General features: G+C 33.2%; 1 protein-coding gene across 8 annotated transcripts in view; it reads right to left on the bottom strand.

Moving 5' to 3' along the window:
- The window catches only part of LOC127701418 (uncharacterized), a 305,234-nt gene that overhangs the window by 213,103 nt on the left and 70,523 nt on the right, over window positions 1-21,608 (bottom strand). The gene's annotated exons all lie outside the window — the stretch shown is intronic.

Here is a 21,608-nt window from a genome sequence, read left to right as displayed (position 1 = left end):
ATGAATCAAAGACTTTCAAATATCTTATTTTCACCAATAACGAGGAATGAAATAGTTAAATTCTGGTATGACCTTACCGTGTAAATAAGGGAGATTACTATTGATAAGAAAACTAGCCTGTTCGAATACCAAATCAATACTATTAGAATCAGAGATAAACGATGAAAAGGAAAAACTAATCTTTTAACCTAAACAGGTATGGCGCCGGCTATGTCAACTTTTATAAGGATAGAAATCTAAGATTACAAGGATTGATGATTATCGTGCAGCAGCAAATATTACGTGCATATTCAGGACGATAATATTTTATATTCCATAGATAAATTCCAATAAAACTCTGCAAGTTGACAACTTAAGTCGAGATTAAGTAAACCTTGTGAGTCATCGGGGAAACTTTCCAAAAGATGATATGATACTCTTGCTCATTACTATGTCTACCACGCTTCTCAACTGATATAAATAGCATTGATTATGCTATAGCTAGTGAACATATTCTGTCCTCAGTTCTATATTTTTCTACACATGAAGTTAGTTGCTTGTCTGATCATTCACAGATTAACCTACGTCTCAAATGTTAATTGAGAAAGAATGTTTCATCAGAATGAATTATTACAAATCGGCAAAATACTGTTAAACATATGTTAAATAACTTCATTAACTAAACTGTTTAATTAAATATTTAAAACAATGGCTATTATCCAGAGCAGTGGAACAAATCATATTTAATCTTATTACATTATAAAATTGAGAATGGAATTAGTCTGGTAACAAAGTTGACCCGTCAAGTTACAGGGGGATTTCACTAATAAATAGCATGGCGAAGATTGTCAGTGCCATCTTAAACAACAGGTTGAACTTGTTGATGAGAGATACGTACTTTAATTCACATTTTGGTTTCCGTGAAAACCACAGAACATCTGAATGTTTATTTATATTGAAAACCTCAATAAATAAATATCTTCATAAAAATTAAAAAAAAAATATATGTGTTTGTTGTGGATTTCCAAAAAGCTTTCGGCTCAGTGTGGAGGGATGGTTTGCTTTACAAGTTAGCTGATATTGATATAAGGAAATATTTATATAATGCGATCAAAAATATCCATTCTAAAACAGAGATAGCTCTAAAGATTGACCATAGATATTCAGAATATTTCAAAATACTAAGAGGGTAAAACAAGGCTATTCCATAAGCCCCACCCTATTTAAATCTTTATTAATGACCTCAGTCCAAGCTCTAATACTGAGGAGTGCAGACCCGCAAATTATTAAACTCTAATGTTGGTTCACTTTCATTTGCAGATGACCTTCTAATTATGTATGAAAGTAAGGAAGTCATACAAAATAGTCTTCAACAACGAGAAAAAGCCATATCGTATTACAAGCTTTAAAAGACCCGGACAAAATAAATCGTCTCCCCCCCTAAACAAAAAACTAACAAACAAACAAAACCTGAAACGTCTGTTACAGCACTTCAACGTTGATAGAATAAATTTATAATGAAGTGCTCATTGAATAAATGAACGATTGATTGGTTGATTGGAAGTAGTACTAGTATTGATCATGTCATCCCGAACGAGCCTTGCTTGATCAAATGTCAATCCTTTGTTTTTATCATTTAAATCATTATTATTATACCTTCCGTTTTCTAACGAGGACGGTAGATAGTGATTTTAGTTTTTTTTTTTGGTACAAGTTATTTTTGAAGTTTCTCTTACCAAAGCATTGACCGTGCCGTCGCTTTATTAAGGGTTACCAATTCTGTTTCCGCAACTCTTTCTTATCCCCTTATAACAATTCAATGACACTCCTTCACAATCTCAATCATATTATGCTATTATGCATTTTCTATTTTGTTTTGTTACTAGAATAACAGTTGGGGTTTCCATTACAACAATAAGAACGTTGTCATTGTTTTTTTTTTCATGTTATGGAGGGATGACCATTTTGTATCCGCAATTCGTGTCTGTTTACAATTTAATTAAACTTTCTCACAATCTTGGCGGGTAGTTTAGATTTGTATACTTTGCTGCAGTATCTTCAGTCATTATAATTACTGTTTGTATTAAATGATTCTGTCCTCTCAATTTCCCAGAGGTTTTATACCAAACCTAATAAAACTTTACAGAAAGTTGCCTATATACGAATTCTACTAGGAATTTCCCGAAGAGTGACTGGTAAATAGAATTATGGTCATTTGTTGTTTCGACCGGCAGTAAAACCCGTGCCAAAGTAGGGCGTCCGTGTGGCTCTACTATTGATGTATAAATACTTAGTCACGTCCGGTCAGAATGGGTACGATAAATCCGATGTCTCATTTAGAGAGAAAGTTCCATATTCTCTGCACGTTGAGAGCCCTTGCAAAAACTATTTGAGGTAGATGGCCTGTTGCGAGAATAAATTTCTGTTCCTGTCCAATAAATGCTCATTTACCAGTGGCTTTCCAAATTTCTCGCCCTTTATTTCGTTCGACCACTATAACAGGACCTGTCTATTGTATTTTCTTTTGGGAATTTCATAATGGCCGCCATTACCATTACCATTACCATTACCATGGGCAAAAATGACGGGGAACGCAAGGATATGAAAAATGAAAATGTTCTTTCTCTTCAATAATTTGAGTGTCTTACCAATTTTAACGCAATTTTGGTATCCACTAAATTAAGGTAACGTTAAGTTTGTTAAATTTGTCAAATTACCATGCAGCTCTGAATTCTAAAAATGTTATGCATTGAACCCTATGGGAAAGTTCATTCGTAGAATTTTCTTACAAATTCTTAGAACGTAATACAATTTTATTGGTTTGTGAATTGAAAGTAATGTGACGATGTGAAATTTATTGATAACAGTACACCATTGCCATGGAAAAAGGGGGAAATAAAAAAATAATATTCCAACTGTATTAAACCTTACACAAATGTACAGTAAAAGGTGTTAAATTACAAAATGGCAGGTGTTTATATGAAAACTACAAGAAATTCCAAATTACTCGTAATTGTCATTCTAGGTCTTCTCCTGTATTCCTTCTTGAACACGAAAGCTCTCATTGCTGTTCTTTATCTCAAAGTCACACTATGATTTCAAGACTTAATCAAAATTCTCAATACCCAGTTACATGTAGTGCAAGACAACATGCCCTTAGCACCGCTTTGAACAGAAATATTTGCTAGATCTCAATAAGACTACGTCTATATAAAAATAAGAAGATGTGGTATGATTGCCAATTGGGCAACTCTCCACAAGAGAACAAATGACATAGAAAGTAACAAATATGGGTCACTATACGACCTTTAACAATGAGCAAAACCCATACCGCATTGATGAACACAGCTTTGTGGCAATATCAACAAATCATACATTTCCCCTGGCCAAAAATATTAGGAAATACTGCAATAAATTGCCCAAACGATCTCATTGTAAAGTACTACAGATCAATACAAACAGATATATAACCACTGTACACCTGAATGTATTTCTTGGATTACTCAGCAACACATTGCGTATTTGAATGTGTTTTTACAAGGACGACCTCGAGAGATCATCCGTAGTTATGTTATGGCAAGTTATAGGTTTGCAGCATCAGCATTCAGAGGTTACCAGTTGGACGGCAAACGATTTGATGGATTCTAAGATCACGACATTGGTTACGTGACAAAAGGTCATAGGTTACGGTTTCTTTTGTAAACGTGGGTTACACTAATGACAGGACCGATGACAGGACAATGACAGGACCAAATGAAAATGCTAATAACTTTTTTTATTTCTCAAAGGACTTATCTCAAATTTGCATGCCTCATGGTTTTTTTACTCGTTTCATCTTGTTTTCACTCGTACATAAATAAAACTTTAAGTGTTCAAATCTTGAGTAAAAAGGTTCATTATTCTTCAAAGTTATTGCTAAAAAGTGTTGTGAAAGAATTATAAAATGACAAGATAAGTGGAAAAAAATTCTGAAATTTGTGTTAGTCCACGGAAAATCCAAAATTATTTCTTCAAACAGTATGATAACATATGTAGGGGTATAACATATGAAGTAAAATAATTTTTTGATTCATATTTTGTAATATAAGACCCCAAATTTACAGGACACGCAATTGTGTCAGGCGTATTCTAGGCGAAGTGGTGATCAAAGGGAAATAACTCCAAACACGCAACATAGGAAATTGCAAGTTCACAACAGTATATTCGAGTAAACGTAATGATTGTAACTATATTTCGGCACTTTCTTAAATATCTATTCCATATTTCATGTTCCTTCACGTTTGTTACATTGAAATAGTCATGGAAAGGTAGAATATTGCATATTTTCAAGTAATTACAATTTTGATTTTTTTAAAACTACCCTGATAAGAAAAAATTATTGATAAATTACCTTTCCATGAAACTTTGAGCTTATCTATTGCTTTCTACTCATTTACACCCTTTTGATAGATGAAATGATACATTGCAGTCCTTGCTTCACTTTCTTAGTATACATATTCTTCATTTTCTTATATCCATGAATTTAATGATATGTTTACAATACATCTGTTTTGGAATAATAAATCATGTGCACAAGACTAAACTGGTCAACTGTAACACGAGATAATGTACAGGTTATTATGTCAATATAACAGTAACAGTGTAATAATAACCTTTAAACTGGGTGCACTCGTTTAATAGGTATTGTAAACATATTTCATTCATGGATAGATACTGAACCACAAATTAAAAAAAAATAATTACAATTCTAAATTAAATCGCTGTGATCCGTCCATTCGTTTTTCAAATCAACAGAACAGCAGCATTTAACAGGTCGGACACATTTCCTTATACGGACATGTATTATTTAGCATCCGTATGCCCCCGTCAATGCATGTATTAGTGTTTGTTTACAAATAAAGCATTTTTTTTTTGTGTTTTGGGGATTGACCAATCCACTGGATGATTTGCAATGCATGATGGAATACTTGTCTATAACTGACACACTACATAATTTTTCACTTATTGCCAGAAAAGATGTTTTCTATTTTTTTTTTTCTCTCGATTACTTGGTGTTATCACCTCTGAATATACTCATTCTTTCAAAAGAAACATTTTGCTGAGCCTGTGAGTATATAAATATATTCAAAACAAATTCCTATAAACTTTCATGCAAAAAAAAATTTTTATGAATGGATATGTGTAAATTAGTAATTATGTATATCCCCATTGAGAGGCCCCTGACATACTGTAATTGCGGAAGTCTTTGTTGTCGACAGCCAGTGACCGACACGATATCATTTAAATATCAGGTGTCCATGTCCACACTATTATGAAATTCATTCTAAGTCCATATCTCATTTACTTATAGTGGCCGTTATTGATTGTAAATTCGTGTCGTTTTGTTTTTGGTATTCGTCTACCGTGGGAAAAAAAGAGGGGAAAGGGGAAAAGGGGGAAGGGGGGGGGGGGGGCTTATAGCTTAACTTACGATTTTGATCATGGTTTAACTTTATTCTAGTACGATATACATTAAACCTCTAGTCAACGCTTTATCTTATTAAAGTGTCACTCTAAAATTGTTATCATTTGCTTCAGGTCGATCCGTTTTGCATCTCGTCGTGAATATGCATGACATATTTGCCACTGGACATTAAGGGAGCAATCAATTAATCAGCTGCATTTAGTGACGTATAATCATTAGTCTTCAGTTGATAATTGTCTCAAACAGTTTTATATATTTGATTTTTATTCGTATTTGATATTTAAAGCGTAATTTTAGCATTTCTTTCCTCATTATTCTCTTTGCATTTAATTTTGTTTAACATTAAATAACGTAGTCCACTCAGGGGTTACATTGTAGCCTATCCAGCCAAACTAGAAGGAGGGGAGTACAACAGAAAAAAATCTTCTTTCATTGGCAATAACTCATATATTGAAACGCACAATTTTCACAAAAAGGGCTGTTCAAATCTCAACATCCCTTTTTGTTCGAAGGTCTTTTAATATCAATATTAACTTATTATTGAACTTTTACTATTACTTAATCATATGTCAAAACTTTCGTAAATGCATGAATGGGGTTTTCTAACCACAAAGATATCAAATGCCAAGTCTAAAAAGTATCCTTGATGTAGAAATTCGGGCGGGATCTTTTAGTATTATTCAGTAGAACAAATTGAAGAACAAACTAATGATTTTTTTATATTAAAAGTAGATATTTTTGTAATGTTTTCGTACAAATCTCCTTTATTCATTCAAGTAATTTATTATTATTATAGCTGCTGTTCACATATCATCTTTAAAACTATTCTTTTGTTTCCTTGTAATTGTCAAATCATATTTTTTTCAATTTGGAACACATACAGTTATGGTACGACCAATTGATATTCTTTGGGTGGTAGGGGGATGGGCAGTAGGACTGATCATTTATTTTTATCTGTTACTACGAATGCTTTTTTTTTTAATTTTACATTAATTTCCTGCATTCTGTATTGCAGAACAAATATTTTCAGTCCGTCTTGTGCAAAGTTCTTTATTTTTATCTCATACCAAGCCAAGTTTATCATTTTCCAAATCCTCCTATACCCCCACAGAAAATCAACTGGTCGTCTCCTTATAAAAAGTAAATTTTCGGGGGAAATGGGTACATATTCATAAACGACAGACTATACAAATGAATAAAAAGAAAAATGTGGCGTATACATTAAGAAGACGGCAACCCAATGACAAAAAATGACAAAGGAGCATATTGCAGATGAACTATACAGTAAATAAATATAAGAAACTACAATGGTTTGTTTTCATTTTTACTTGCTTACATTAACAATAGAACTATCGATTACCATCATTTCCTATTTTCCTATAAAGAGTATTGTGTTGCAACATGACTGTCACAACATGACTGTTACAGGTTGAGGGAGAATTAAGCGTTATAAACATGTTTAACACTGCCATATTCTTTATTATGCCTGTCCCAAATTAGCAGTAGTCGTTAATTTATGTCTGTCATTTTTCTTTTTCATATATTTGATCGTTTTTTTCTCTTTTGAATAGTATGTTTCACATTACTAGTATGTCGTGCCGGAATCCTTTTTATAGTAAACTATACTGTACGGGTTTTGCTCAAAGTTCGAGACCGTACGATGACCTATATACAAATGTATGTTTGGCGACTTCAAGCAGTATACTACATGTACATTTATAAAAACGAGAGAATATGGTTTAATGAGTTGATTAACTAGAGGGACATAATTGTTCAATGAACGGGTATTAGTGTTTTTATATTGAGAACATCTCAATTTTTGCAAGTACCTGAACATATACAATTTTCGAGATGCATTTTATGTTTCAATCGGAATTAGACCCGTGTTTGAAATTGCCTAGTGTCTTAAATTATCAATTAAGTGTCAATATTTGCTGTATAGCAATCAATTTTGTTTACATTATTTTCTGAACCAAGTCTTCTGGACATCATACGTTCTGGTATTAAAACCGTATCTTTAGATGGACGTCCGTTCAACTGTGCGGGATGTATAAATACGCAGATACGTTCGATCGGAACTTTGCCGTAAAATTGGATGCTTCATGAATGTCTATTGTGTCACACTCTTTGTACGCGTAAGAGCCCTTGAACAAACATGCAGGTGACCTGTTGCTAGACAAAATGTCCATCCTTATCCAACATACCTTAGTTCTCCAGTGGTAGTCCTAAATTCTTACCCTTCATTCTGATCGGCCCTTACTTTGTAAAACTAACATATTCAGGATATTGTATCCTGAACATGCATGACATATTTGCCACTGGACGTAGAGCCATCAACATTCAATCTAGTATTGCTGTGGCGTACACAGCAAGTAGAAAAATAACGTAACAAATTCATTCGCACAGCAACATTGTTTATTAATCACATACGTACATGTAGCCTTCTGTTCTCGCATCTTTCTATATTCATAAGGGTATAACTGGTAAAAAAAACCATTTTTATTCATCAATCTGTTGAAGGGTTTCTATTGAATAATGACAGATACTGAATTATGACAGATATAGATGACTATTTCAAAATTGAATATGCAGAGAAATGTATCTCTTAAAGATGCAGAGTTTAAAAGCACATTTGTCTACTTGACAATTGAACAGTTTTTATTGTCAGAGAACATAAGTCATATTTATGTTTCGATTGTGAAAACATACAAAGGACACAGCGTTCATATATATAAATCAGTGACATTTTCTCTTAATAAAATTAAATTATCTTAAGGAACTGGTCATTTGTAACTCAAATGGGAGGGGGATAAAGAGTAGTCCTATAATATGAGCCTTCGAAGGTCCATATCGTTTGCTTTCGACGTTTTTATCGGATATTTGTTTTAATTTTCAATGCTGAACCACGTTTATTCATTCGGAAAGACTTCGGAACATCTCGCAATTGGTCCGCTTAACAATTCGAATTGAGTGGGGAACAGTTATAAAAGTGTTTCAAAATAGGATATACCTCCACCATCTGATAAGGTTAGACATTTGTTTTTATATTTAAGACATTTATCTGTAATAATAATGACAAAAGTAATTTAAAACTTAAGACTGTTAAATACATTGTTTAATATCCATTCAAAGTTCCCACAAAAATTCGATAGGAACTTGCTACGAGAGAATAAAGAAGTATGTCCAGTGCACGATGTTTTGTCGATATTGTCAACATCGCTATGTCTACTTTACCGTGTCATTATTTTGTTTACATTCTGTCCTATCTATACATATGTTGCGTACCATCGTATACATCGTGATGTTGACAATATCGTGTCAACATCGTGTTTATGTTGTATATATGGAGTCTATACCTTTCTGGTTACATCGTTCACATCGTATACATCGCAATGTTAACAATATCGTGTAAACATCGTGTTTATATTGTATATCGAGTCTAAATCTTTGTGTTTACATCGTTCTCATATCATAAATCGTGATGTTGACAATATCGTGTTTACATCGTTCACATCGTCGACATCGTATTGATTTTGTGTACCAAGTCTATACTTTTGTGTCAACATCGTTCACATCGTATACATCGTGATGTTGACAATATCGTATCAACATCGTGCTTATGTTGTATATAGAGTCTATACCTTTCTGTTAACATCGTTCACATCGTATACATCGTGTTGTTGACAATATCGTGTTTACATCGTTCACATCGTTAACATCGTATTAATGTTGTGTAACAAGGTTATACCTTTGTGTTTACATCGTTCACATCGTATACATCGCAATGTAAACAATATCGTGTCAACATCGTGTTTATGTTGTATACAGAGTCTTTACCTTTCTGTTTACATCGTTTACATCGTATACATCGCAATGTTAACAATATCGTTTCAACATCGTGTTTATGTTGTATAAAGAGTCTATACCTTTCTGTTCACATCGTTTACATCGTATACATCGCAATGTTAACAATATCGTGTTTATATTGTATACAAAGTCTATACCTTTGTGTTTACATCGTTCACATCGTATACATCTTGATGTTGACAATATCGTGTTAACATCGTGTTTATGTTGTATATAAAGTATATACCTTTCTGTTAACATCGTTCACAATGTATTACCCTAAGCCGGGGATGTCCCATTATATACCTTGTCTGAAACCCGAATTACACATATATTACTGATTATCCCTGCCTATATTTTTTTACCAATACTTATTCAAATATTTTTTTTTTCTTCATTAATATTTTTCAATAAAGTATTTAGATTTTATGTATACCGTTTGTATTTTTTATGTTTTTTTTTTTAACAACAAAAATACTCACTAAACCAACTTGACATTTTCCGCATATGTGAAGGATTTTATAATTTGATGTGAAAATAATTCTATTATATATGCAATAATTTGTAATAGAACTTTAAGACATTAGTTATTTATTGAATGTGTAAATAGCGTGGTTTTAAATTGAAAACATATTATTGACGGATATACGTCATTGTTTTCCCTCTGAGAGCCTCAACATTCTTTAAGTGTTCTGTATAGCTTAAGACTACGTCACATAGTAACGTTTGCTATGGTGACGTTGTTGATGTTTCAATTGGGGTAAAAAATGTAGCATATATACCTCGGCAGTTTCCTGAATATATACTGACATCTCCCTGTTGTTATCCAATTACAAAAATTTGACACATTTGTAATCCATAAAATATTGTAAATTAGATGTAAACGATGTAAACACGATATTGATAATACATTGTATATATCGCGATGTTAACGATGTTAACGATGTAAACAGTATATAAGAGTTGTTACAATGTAAACGATGTTGATAATATATCTTGGTAACATTGTTAATATTGCAATGTCAACGATGTAAACACTACATCGTTAATATATCGTATACGAAGTAAACGATGTAAACAGTATAAAACAGTTGTTACAATGTAAACGATGTCGACACAACATAGTGTAAACATTGTTGATATCGCGATGTAAACGATGTAAACACGATATATTTACAACATTGTATACATCGCGATGTTAACGATGTAAACAATGTAAAAGTTCATACAATGTAAACGATGTTGACACGATATCGTGTTAACATAGTAAACATGGCGATGTCTACAATATTGTTTTAACATTGTGCACTGGACATGGATGAGAATAAAGGGGTGTTGCTAAACGGCGGAAACGGAAAACGGAACGGAAACAGAAAGAAATATTTATGTGGACGTATTTGAGAAACAAAATGGCAAGAACTACGAAAATCAATAAAGACTGAAATACCGAAATCACTCAACAAGTTTGTTGAAAATAGGATATAAGATATCAAGGTAAATAGCAAACAGTTTTGGAAATACGTAACAGCTAAAAGGTAGAGGTTATAAAAAGCATGTGTCGCTAATCTATGTGTATGTGCATCTTCAGCAATGGGAACTCTCCAACATTGTAGACTTGAATGGATTCATGAAAAAAATCTCTTTGTTTTTACATCGTTCACATCGTTAACATCGTATTAATGTTGTGTAACAAGGTTATACCTTTGTGTTTACATCGTTCACATCGTATACATCGCAATGTAAACAATATCGTGTCAACATCGTGTTTATGTTGTATACAGAGTCTTTACCTTTCTGTTTACATCGTTTACATCGTATACATCGCAATGTTAACAATATCGTTTCAACATCGTGTTTATGTTGTATAAAGAGTCTATACCATTCTGTTCACATCGTTCACATCGTATACATCGCAATGTTAACAATATCGTGTTTATATTGTATACAAAGTCTATACCTTTGTGTTTACATCGTTCACATCGTATACATCTTGATGTTGACAATATCGTGTTAACATCGTGTTTATGTTGTATATAAAGTATATACCTTTCTGTTAACATCGTTCACAATGTATTACCCTAAGCCGGGGATGTCCCATTATATACCTTGTCTGAAACCCGAATTACACATATATTACTGATTATCCCTGCCTATTTTTTTTTACCAATACTTATTCAAATATTTTTTTTTCTTCATTAATATTTTTCAATAAAGTATTTAGATTTTATGTATACCGTTTGTATTTTTTATGTTTTTTTTTTAACAACAAAAATACTCACTAAACCAACTTGACATTTTCCGCATATGTGAAGGATTTTATAATTTGATGTGAAAATAATTCTATCATATATGCAATAATTTGTAATAGAACTTTAAGACATTAGTTATTTATTGAATGTGTAAATAGCGTGGTTTTAAATTGAAAACATATTATTGACGGATATACGTCATTGTTTTCCCTCTGAGAGCCTCAACATTCTTTAAGTGTTCTGTATAGCTTAAGACTACGTCACATAGTAACGTTTGCTATGGTGACGTTGTTGATGTTTCAATTGGGGTAAAAAATGTAGCATATATACCTCGGCAGTTTCCTGAATATATACTGACATCTCCCTGTTGTTATCCAATTACAAAAATTTGACACATTTGTAATCCATAAAATATTGTAAATTAGATGTAAACGATGTAAACACGATATTGATAATACATTGTATATATCGCGATGTTAACGATGTTAACGATGTAAACAGTATATAAGAGTTGTTACAATGTAAACGATGTTGATAATATATCTTGGTAACATTGTTAATATTGCAATGTCAACGATGTAAACACTACATCGTTACTATATCGTATACGAAGTAAACGATGTAAACAGTATACAACAGTTGTTACAATGTAAACGATGTCGACACAACATAGTGTAAACATTGTTGATATCGCGATGTAAACGATGTAAACACGATATCTTTACAACATTGTATACATCGCGATGTTAACGATGTAAACAATGTAAAAGTTCATACAATGTAAACGATGTTGACACGATATCGTGTTAACATAGTAAACATGGCGATGTCTACAATATTGTTTTAACATTGTGCACTGGACATGGATGAGAATAAAGGGGTGTTGCTAAACGGCGGAAACGGAAAACGGAACGGAAACAGAAAGAAATATTTATGTGGACGTATTTGAGAAACAAAATGGCAAGAACTACGAAAATCAATAAAGACTGAAATACCGAAATCACTCAACAAGTATGTTGAAAATAGGATATAAGATATCAAGGTAAATAGCAAACAGTTTTGGAAATACGTAACAGCTAAAAGGTAGAGGTTATAAAGAGCATGTGTCGCTAATCTATGTTTATGTGCATCTTCAGCAATGGGAACTCTCCAACATTGTTGACTTGAATGGATTCATGAAAAAAATCTCTTTTCTGTTGATCTTGAATTGCTGACCATATTTTGTTTACAGTTTATCTCTATATTCTTTAGTTTTACCCAAAAAACAAAATAGAGTTAGGGGGGGGGTCGTCATTTAAGGTGAATCACTCATATGAAGAGTCTACTTACTATAACGGCAAAATTTGACTTGTTTGTAGATCTTGTCTTGCTGATCATTTTTGTTATTTAAAGTTTCTATCTATGATTTTTACTAGTTTTCAAGATAATCGGCAAATACACCAAAAATTGGTAAAAACTCCAATAACGAGTCGACTAACGATTTCGACTATTTGACCTCTTTGTAGATCTTGCTGGTCAATTTTCCTGTTAATAGTTTCCATCTATCTATCTATCATAGATTTTAATAGGTAAAAATGAAAACAAAAATGGTGAAATTTGTCATTTTAGGGCGATAACTCCTATAAGAAATCGTCTGACAGTTTTGACGTGAATAAACATTAGGTAAAGCTTTTCACAGCTAATGCCCCTTTAATAGTCTCCCTAAACTTAAGAGAATATGTTTTAGGGTGTGATAAAAGATATGAACTCATTGTGTATGTTCCCTGTATTAGCATAAAAATTTTCAATTAAATTTGAATATTTTAAATATACATATATATATATAATTATATATCATGAGTTCGAATCCCGGAGAGGGAAGAACAAAAATTTGCTTCCGCAAATTTGCAGATTTAACATTGTTGTGCTGATATTTAGAGTAACTAGATATCATTGCGATGGGAGCCATCTCTGTGGGCCCCGCTGTTAATAAAGTGTGGTAAAAAATTTGTATCTTTATCATTGGAAATGGGGTTGTCAACTGAAACAGAAGTTTATGACCTTGACCTTTGACCTAGGAAGTTGTACATAAATTATGACACACCCTCTGGTATTGGTTTATATACATGTCAAGTATAAACTTTGAAATTTCAATAATTAGAGCGGACACGATCTTTACCATAGGACATAGGGTTGTCAACTTAAACCAAAGTTTTTGACCTTGACCTTTGACCTAGGAAGTTGTACATACATTATGACACACTCTGCTGTTGGTTAATATACATGTCAAGTATAAACTTTGAAATCATAACGGTTCTCAAGATATAGAGCGGACACGATCTTTACCATAGGACATGGGGTTGTCAACTAAAACCAAAGTTTTTGACCTTGACCTTTGACCTAGGAAGTTGTACATACATTATGACACATCCTCTGGTTTTGGTTAATATACATGTCAAGTATAAACTTTGAAATCATAACGGTTCTCAAGATATACAGCGGACACGATATTTACCATAGGACATGGGGTCGTCAACTAAAACCAAAGTTTTTGACCTTGACCTTTGACCTAGGAAGTTGTACATACATTATGGTTAATATACATGTCAAGTATAAACTTTGAAATCATAACGGTTCTCTAGATATAGAGCGGACACAATTTGTTAAGGACGGACGGACGGACAGACGGACGGACGAACGGACGGACGAACGGACGGACAGTATACCATAATACGTCCCGTAAACGGGCGTATAAACATAGACCCAAAACAAAACACAGCAGACAGTTTAATGCCATTACATTTGTATTACGCTAAAATCATTTTTCTTTTTTTGAGTATTTTTTTTTTATTGATATACATGTTTTGTGTACGCATAAATTTTCTTCTCAAATCAGAAAATGGTTAAAAAAAATTACGTTTAATTTACAACTCCCCATACACATTACAATTTCATGAATTTATATTGATTTTCCGAATATGAACACAAATGTGGTGTGCGGTTGAAGTTTACTTCGCTGCAACCAACTTACAAAAACAACAATCTACTAGCATGACTAGTGTGAAGACTTCATCGAACGCGGTCTCATCTCATGAATATTATTGACGGCTAGCCTCGTGAATATTAACGCCGGCTAGCTTCCCACTAGTACACAATCTATACAATATGTCAAGCTCTAAATCGGCCTTGAACAGCAACAAATAGAGCGGAATAGCATTTTCTTTTTTTAGTTTATGGAAAATCAAATGTATGTAAAACATATTTTGAGTACATGATATAAATATTTAACTTTTAATTTCCAGTAGGATTTGACAACTGTCAGATAATGAGTAAATAAATCACAGGGTACATGGGTCATTTCTCTTTGTAACGTCGACAATGGAAATTATGTTAAGCTACGCAAGAATTTCAAAATTTTTAAAGTCGTCAGTTACCATCAACCTTTGGTATAAGTGATCTATGCAGAACTATGCATATAAAATAGATCTATATATAGAGATCTCAGAAATCCTTTATAATTCAAAGTTGTATTGATTTCTGAAGAACTGTTTGTATATAATACAGACTTGATTTGTTTAGAATAGCAAAATTTATTTTTAATAATCCGGATCAAAATCAAACGCTCTGCAATTTTACTATTTCATCTAAGTTCTGATTTCCAAGACCACTCGTGAAGCTTAAATTTGTTTTATATTGTGGAATGATTGGAATTCGATTTGCAACAACATCTAGTGTTGTCTGTAAAAGTAAAAGCTGAGACGCCCGACGGAAAACATCTAAAAAATAACATAAATACAAGCATTGTTTTCTTAAACCATCATTTGCTAAATACCAATATTAGTCTAAGGTCACTTCTGAACAAACTTCTGTGAATATTTCAGCATTCTTTTGGCATATCCATTTTTTTATATATAAAAAAATGGTGTAATGATCTGTAATACGTACATGTAACTAGTCTTGCCGTTGGTTTTCTCGATGGAATTTTTTCTTATTTTCGCATGTCGGAACCTTATATAGTTACTATTTTGTATTGATTTTGTACATTGTTAAAGCTTAAAGGGCGACCTATATTTTCTTGCATCAACGTAATTTGTATTTGATGGGGAGTTGTATCACTGGCAATCATCTCATACCTTCTAATACTTTTATTGCCATCTCTGGTGTTTTTTAATCGAGAGACATCGGTCTACATGGTTAAGTGATTTAGGTTTCCCAGAATTGAAAATAAATCTACACTTTTCTGCTCATAATATTGACAGCAGAACTCCACTCGAAATGCTAATTTGAAAACATACCTATATGGATTTTCATTTTTTAAGACTTTGACATTTTACAATTGAAATACGTTTCATTGAATCTGTTATCCTTGACGTCGTTTTATTCGTGTATTTTCAATAACACTAAGGGCTTACATTACCTAAATAATGGTATCATGTTGGTTCATTTCTTCATTTATCTCACTTATTTTATTTTTAAATGTATGATATTCATGTAATAATTACACAACTAAACCATGTCGAACAAATATCAAACCAAAAAATCAAATGTTTACATTTTATCATTGTTGTTATTCAAAAACACTGAACTAAACCATGACTGACTGAACCAAATCAAGACAAAATCACTATACTAAACGTTCCTCGATATGACGACGTTATTACCCGTGAATATGAAATTTGCTTGGACATTATAGTTGGTAACGTATATTTTTTTTTTTAATTGTTTAACTCACCAACAGTTCTTAGTAGTAGGGATCGGTCAATTTAAAACGTATCCACTCATATCAGATACGTTGACGTTAACGTATCTGGAGATATAACAAAACACAGTACTTGATCCCGAAGTTAAGTCAATGTTGTGTATCAAAACTCTTTATTCTCTTCATTTCATGGAAACCTATAGCTAAAACAATTATGAAGTTTAACTAGATTGGCAATGGTGGTGTTTTGAGAAAACGGGTGGGGGGTTCTTTATTAGCTAACGTGGGCTTATGAAAAGGGAACAGATATGGGGCAATAGCACGAAGACATTCAAAATTACCAAATGCAACACAGAAAAAAGACGTCCTGTATGCTTGGCCATTGCGTTTCAATAGCAAAGTTCTGCAAATCGTTCTATTTTACTTTTTCACACTTTTACTTATTACCTTGAAGTACTTTTCGATTTGTCATAAGGGACTTGATATTGGGGGCCAAATAAATCACTTACCGCGCCTACCTTTTCTGATGGCCTGTTAGATTTGTCTCCCCTTTTTGTTGTTTGATGCCTGTTCTATGCTTTTTACCGTTTACGGTAAGGAGCTGAGTTTGCTTCATTTCTAATCTTACATTACTCTATATTTAGAAACGTGCCATTTAGAAATCTTAAGTTTAATGATTTAAACTTCTTCTACATTATGTGTGGCTAAAAAAAATTTCACTCGATTCGATTATATTCCAGACGCGAGATAATTAATTAATTGATTGATTGATTAGTGTTTAACGCCACTTTCAACAGTATTGTGCTATTTTGTGGCGGTCAGTTTTTATTGGTGGAGGAAGCTTGAGTGCCCGGAGAGAACCACCGACCTTCGGTAGGAAAACTAGCAATGCTAGTCAATTAAGATTGGAGTCGAGTGCACCTGTCCCGTGCGGGATTCGAACTCACAACCTCAGTGTCACAAGTTACTGACTAGTGATACATTAGTTCGACTACTTAGACCACTTGGCCACCGAGGCATCCCGCGAGTTAATCAAACTTGGACATTAATATATGTTACACACATAGTGTCACGTACCTCGTTAGCGCAACTCCTACACATATTCAACGATATTTCACTCAAGGATAGTATGACAAATTATTTTAGTATGTCCCCAGATACGTATACGTCAACGCACCTGATACGATTGGATACATTTTAAATTGACCGACCTCTAACAGTAGGTATCAATGTAAATAATCAAAACAAACTTTTGCACGGATAAGTACATGCGATGAGCTAATATATATCATACGGTAATAAGAGAATGATTCCGATTTAAGTATTCCGTAGTTAAGTAATGAATTAAATAATTCTATGCATACGACTGAAGATTTTTACTTAACTAAGGACATTCTTAGTGAATTTAAGTTTAACGACCACTTACGTTAAGAGGTTTTATGCATACGGGCCCAGGGCTTTTTCATTACAAATTTTACGACTAAAATGGATTGTTAGTTATACTGAAATGTTCATGACGTTCGAGTATTTTTTCTAGTTAGATTTTCTGTGAAAAGAGTTGAAGACTATAAGCAAACAGTGAGTAAATCTCTTCCGACAATTCAGCTTGTTTTACAACGTTTTATCAACCACCCAGGTATACAAGGTTCTTCAGTTTATTCAGATAAATTTAAATAGACTTCGTGACATGCAAATAAAAAAAAATGATTTCAGTGTGCTGTCCTGTCCAATTGGTTGATTTTTTTTTTTTTTTTGTATATAACAAGGCATGTATATTCAATGCATACACTCGTGCTTAAACAGCCTAAAAATAACATATTCGCGATCAATGGGACACAGATGCCCCCGCTTGTAAATATACGATAAATTCAGCATATTTTCAATTTATAAAGAACATATCTCGAGAATGGTAAACGTGACGCTACCATATTCAAACTTGATCTGTGATTGGTAGTAATAGGCATTGTGTATAGGTTTCAGGACCTTTGGTTGTGGCAAAGTAAAGTTAGATTGCGGAAACTGCAATTTTGCTAACCTCCCATATTCAAACTTGATCTGTGTTTGGTGGTAATCAGCATTGTGTATAAGTTTCAAAATTAGAGTTAAACCCTTATTAAGTGGTTCACTGAACATGGAAATGTAATGTAAGGCGGCACGGTGTCTTAATGCCACATATTCTTGTTTCAAATGTTTTGAATATACATGTGCATGTATATGTCTTCCATAATCATAACTGCTTCTTTGGTTTTTTGGTAGCGTGTTCGCATCGACAGTAGCATAACTTTTATTTCTAGTGAGGCAAACGATATGAACCTTGGCGGTCAAAGCCTCAACTAGGTTTCAAGACACAATACCAATAGGGGTGGACGGTAAACGGCAAATCAGAATCGCAAAATAGCTTTCAGCATTTACAACTGCAAAAACAAAATCAAAATTGTAACAGGTTTGATTCATTGATTGTTGTTGTCTGACATCAAGTGATAAAAACGGCATGCATATTCATGACAATTAAACAAAATAATCCAATAGATATGTAGAGTGGGTCAACCAGAATAACAGCATGAATTTATCTGCAACTGCAAAAAGAGAGCATGTTAAATGGGGGCAGACATGTTGTCTTGCAATATAGTCCCCCAATGAATTCCTGTTTCATGGGTTCAGCAACGTGTAGAGCTAATGGTTGCACTTTCTCTAAATTTAATTGAACACCCCATTCCGACTGGACGTGACTGTGTATTTATACATCCCGGTCAACCAAACAGACGACCCTTTTAAGCATGGGTTATACTGTTGAACAAGGTCTTGTATAGAGTACATATTGGTACATCTAGCAACGCTAAATGAACAACTATCACCCTAGGGGGGAAGTTAAGGTGACCATGGATTACTCTTGATTGGTCACACACTGGCACACAGATCCTGTTTATGACAAATCCAGATTTGTGAAATTTCATTATGAAATAATAAGATTTTAAATTCATTAAATCCATACATTTCAATGAAACTTAGGTTAAATTCTCAGAATTCAATTACAGATGCATTCCCGATGAAAACAAAAATAACTGACAGTATATGTTAGACCTCCTCTTAAATGCTTTTGTACAGATTTGGTGATATTAATGTCTTTTAACTTTATACGTTAAGGGGCTTTTGAAAAAATGCATGGATTATAATAATTGGATGAACTACGAAGTCTTGCTTATATTCATCAAGGTACATGTCAGTAGGAAGAGGTCCACAGGGTGTCCCATAGGAATGCCAAGTGTCTGTTGAAAACTATATCCACCTAAAGTAACCAGTTCGTTGTCAAGAAGAAATCAAACTTCGTATGAGTTTTACAGTTATGACCTCTTGTTTGAATCAGTGTTTTACAAGGTATAACTTAGTCTGTTCCTTAAGCTAGTTGTCTCTACCTTGTTCATTTTTTGAAAGAAAGTTTTACTATATGTTTTAAGTTAGTGGTTAGGAATGAGTGTTTAAAGGGTAAAGGAGTCAACGTTTGGAATCGTGGTCACTCTGAACTCTATACTACTAGTATATAAAATAACCGGTATACATTTTTTCGTTATCTCTCTTTTTTTAATGGTCAAACATTTAGTGAGGCGGTTGCCTCGTTGCTTCAGAAGAAGTCACGCCACTGCCCGAATGCGGGAGGTCTCGGATTCGATCCTCGCCCGGTTCTAAACAAAGGCCTTTAACGAGCACACCTTCTAAAATAAACCTTTATAGAGAATTTTTGATGTATACACATTTTATACATTAAATAATAAATGGAAAATTCTTTGATTTAGAAATTGAATGGAAGCCATAGTTTTATCTCAGTTTTCAAGTTTATAAATGACAAATTCTGAAAAACACTGTTTTCAACATTTCTGAAATTTTCAAACAGATCTACAAATAAGTAACATGGTTGAAATTGTAAGTCGCTTTCAATGATGATTTTTATCCATTTGTTGCGTTTTCGGTTAAGGCAAACGGACATAGGGAGACACTTTAAACATAAAAAAAACAGTCAGCAAGACCAGATCTACAAATGAGTAAAATGACCAAAATCGTCAGTTGATTTCTTATTGAAATAATTGTCCTTTAAGCAAACTTTTACCCGTTTTTGCCTTTATGAAAACTTGAATAGATACAGATAATCTTGAAACAGCAAATACTTGTACAGTAGCCTACACAAGAAACACGAATGCGTTCGTAATTATCTTCCGTTAAGGAGTCATTGCCCCTCCATGACGATAATCCGACAGCACTATTAACAGATATTGAGGTCAATATACGGGCGTCGATGACAGTACAGTATCAATATGTATATTTCAAAAGAGTACGTAAAATCCCGTTACTTGGCTTCAATCACCTGAGAAAAAAGCAGTCCCATTTTCTGCCTTTGGACTCTATTTAACACTGTCACATTAGTATTTTATAATTGGTACCATTGAAAATCCGAAACAGAGTTGAATGTTATATATATCTCAATGTTATGTAACCATATGAAAAATTTAATTTCATAGTTCAACGCGCATTGATTTTAATTTACAAAAAAATATTCTTAAAGAATGATCTTTTAACCTCTCCATGTAAAATCAAATTCAAACGTGTCCAAACTCAAACTCTCGCTCAAAAAATTATAAATGTAACATAGAAAATCTTGTTGAGTCAATAAAACACTTAAGAATAAAAACTATATAGGTCACTAAATGAATCTGAATGATTGATTTCTCCCGAAACGTTCAGTCGCAAATATGTCATGCATATTTAGGACCACATGCAAATTAATCAACCATAAACAAACGTTTAAGAAAAATAGATAGACACTTGAAGATGGTACGTTGGAAAGATTTAACAGTCAGGAGCCTGTAATTCAGTGGTTGTTGTTTGTTTCTGGATATTATATTTGTTTTTCCTTTATTGTTTTGTACATAAATCAGGTTTTGCATTTGTAATTTTGAGGCCTAATATAGATTACTGTTCGGTATGGGTTTTGGTCATTGTTGGAGGCCGTACGGTGACCTATATGTGTTAACTTTCTATGGCATATGGTCTCTGGTGGAGGGTTGTCTCATTGGCAATTATATCACATCTTCTTATTTTTATATAAAATATGCCTACAACAATAAAATTGAACCTCGATATCATAAGGTAAGCTAATTACTATTCATCATATCTTTTATTCCTCTCTATTGTAGACGAAGGCCAAATAAAACGAAATGAATTTAAAGGCAAAAGGCAATAACGGCCATCCATTTGATTAAGTAAAAGGTCAACTTCTTTTGTATATCAATTCTCATTGCAGCCGTTTTTAGCCTTCGTTTTGGTTTGAATTTCAAAACTGTTTCCGTCTGGTTCTTAACTTGAGATCAATCCAGTGCACTTATATTCTTTGAACCTGTTA

The sequence above is a fragment of the Mytilus californianus genome, unplaced genomic scaffold, assembly GCF_021869535.1.
Source record: "Mytilus californianus isolate M0D057914Y unplaced genomic scaffold, xbMytCali1.0.p SCAF_5, whole genome shotgun sequence".
Classification (NCBI taxonomy): domain Eukaryota; kingdom Metazoa; phylum Mollusca; class Bivalvia; order Mytilida; family Mytilidae; genus Mytilus; species Mytilus californianus.
Note: the sequence above shows the minus strand (reverse complement) of the source record. Positions and strands in the feature narration are given on the sequence as shown.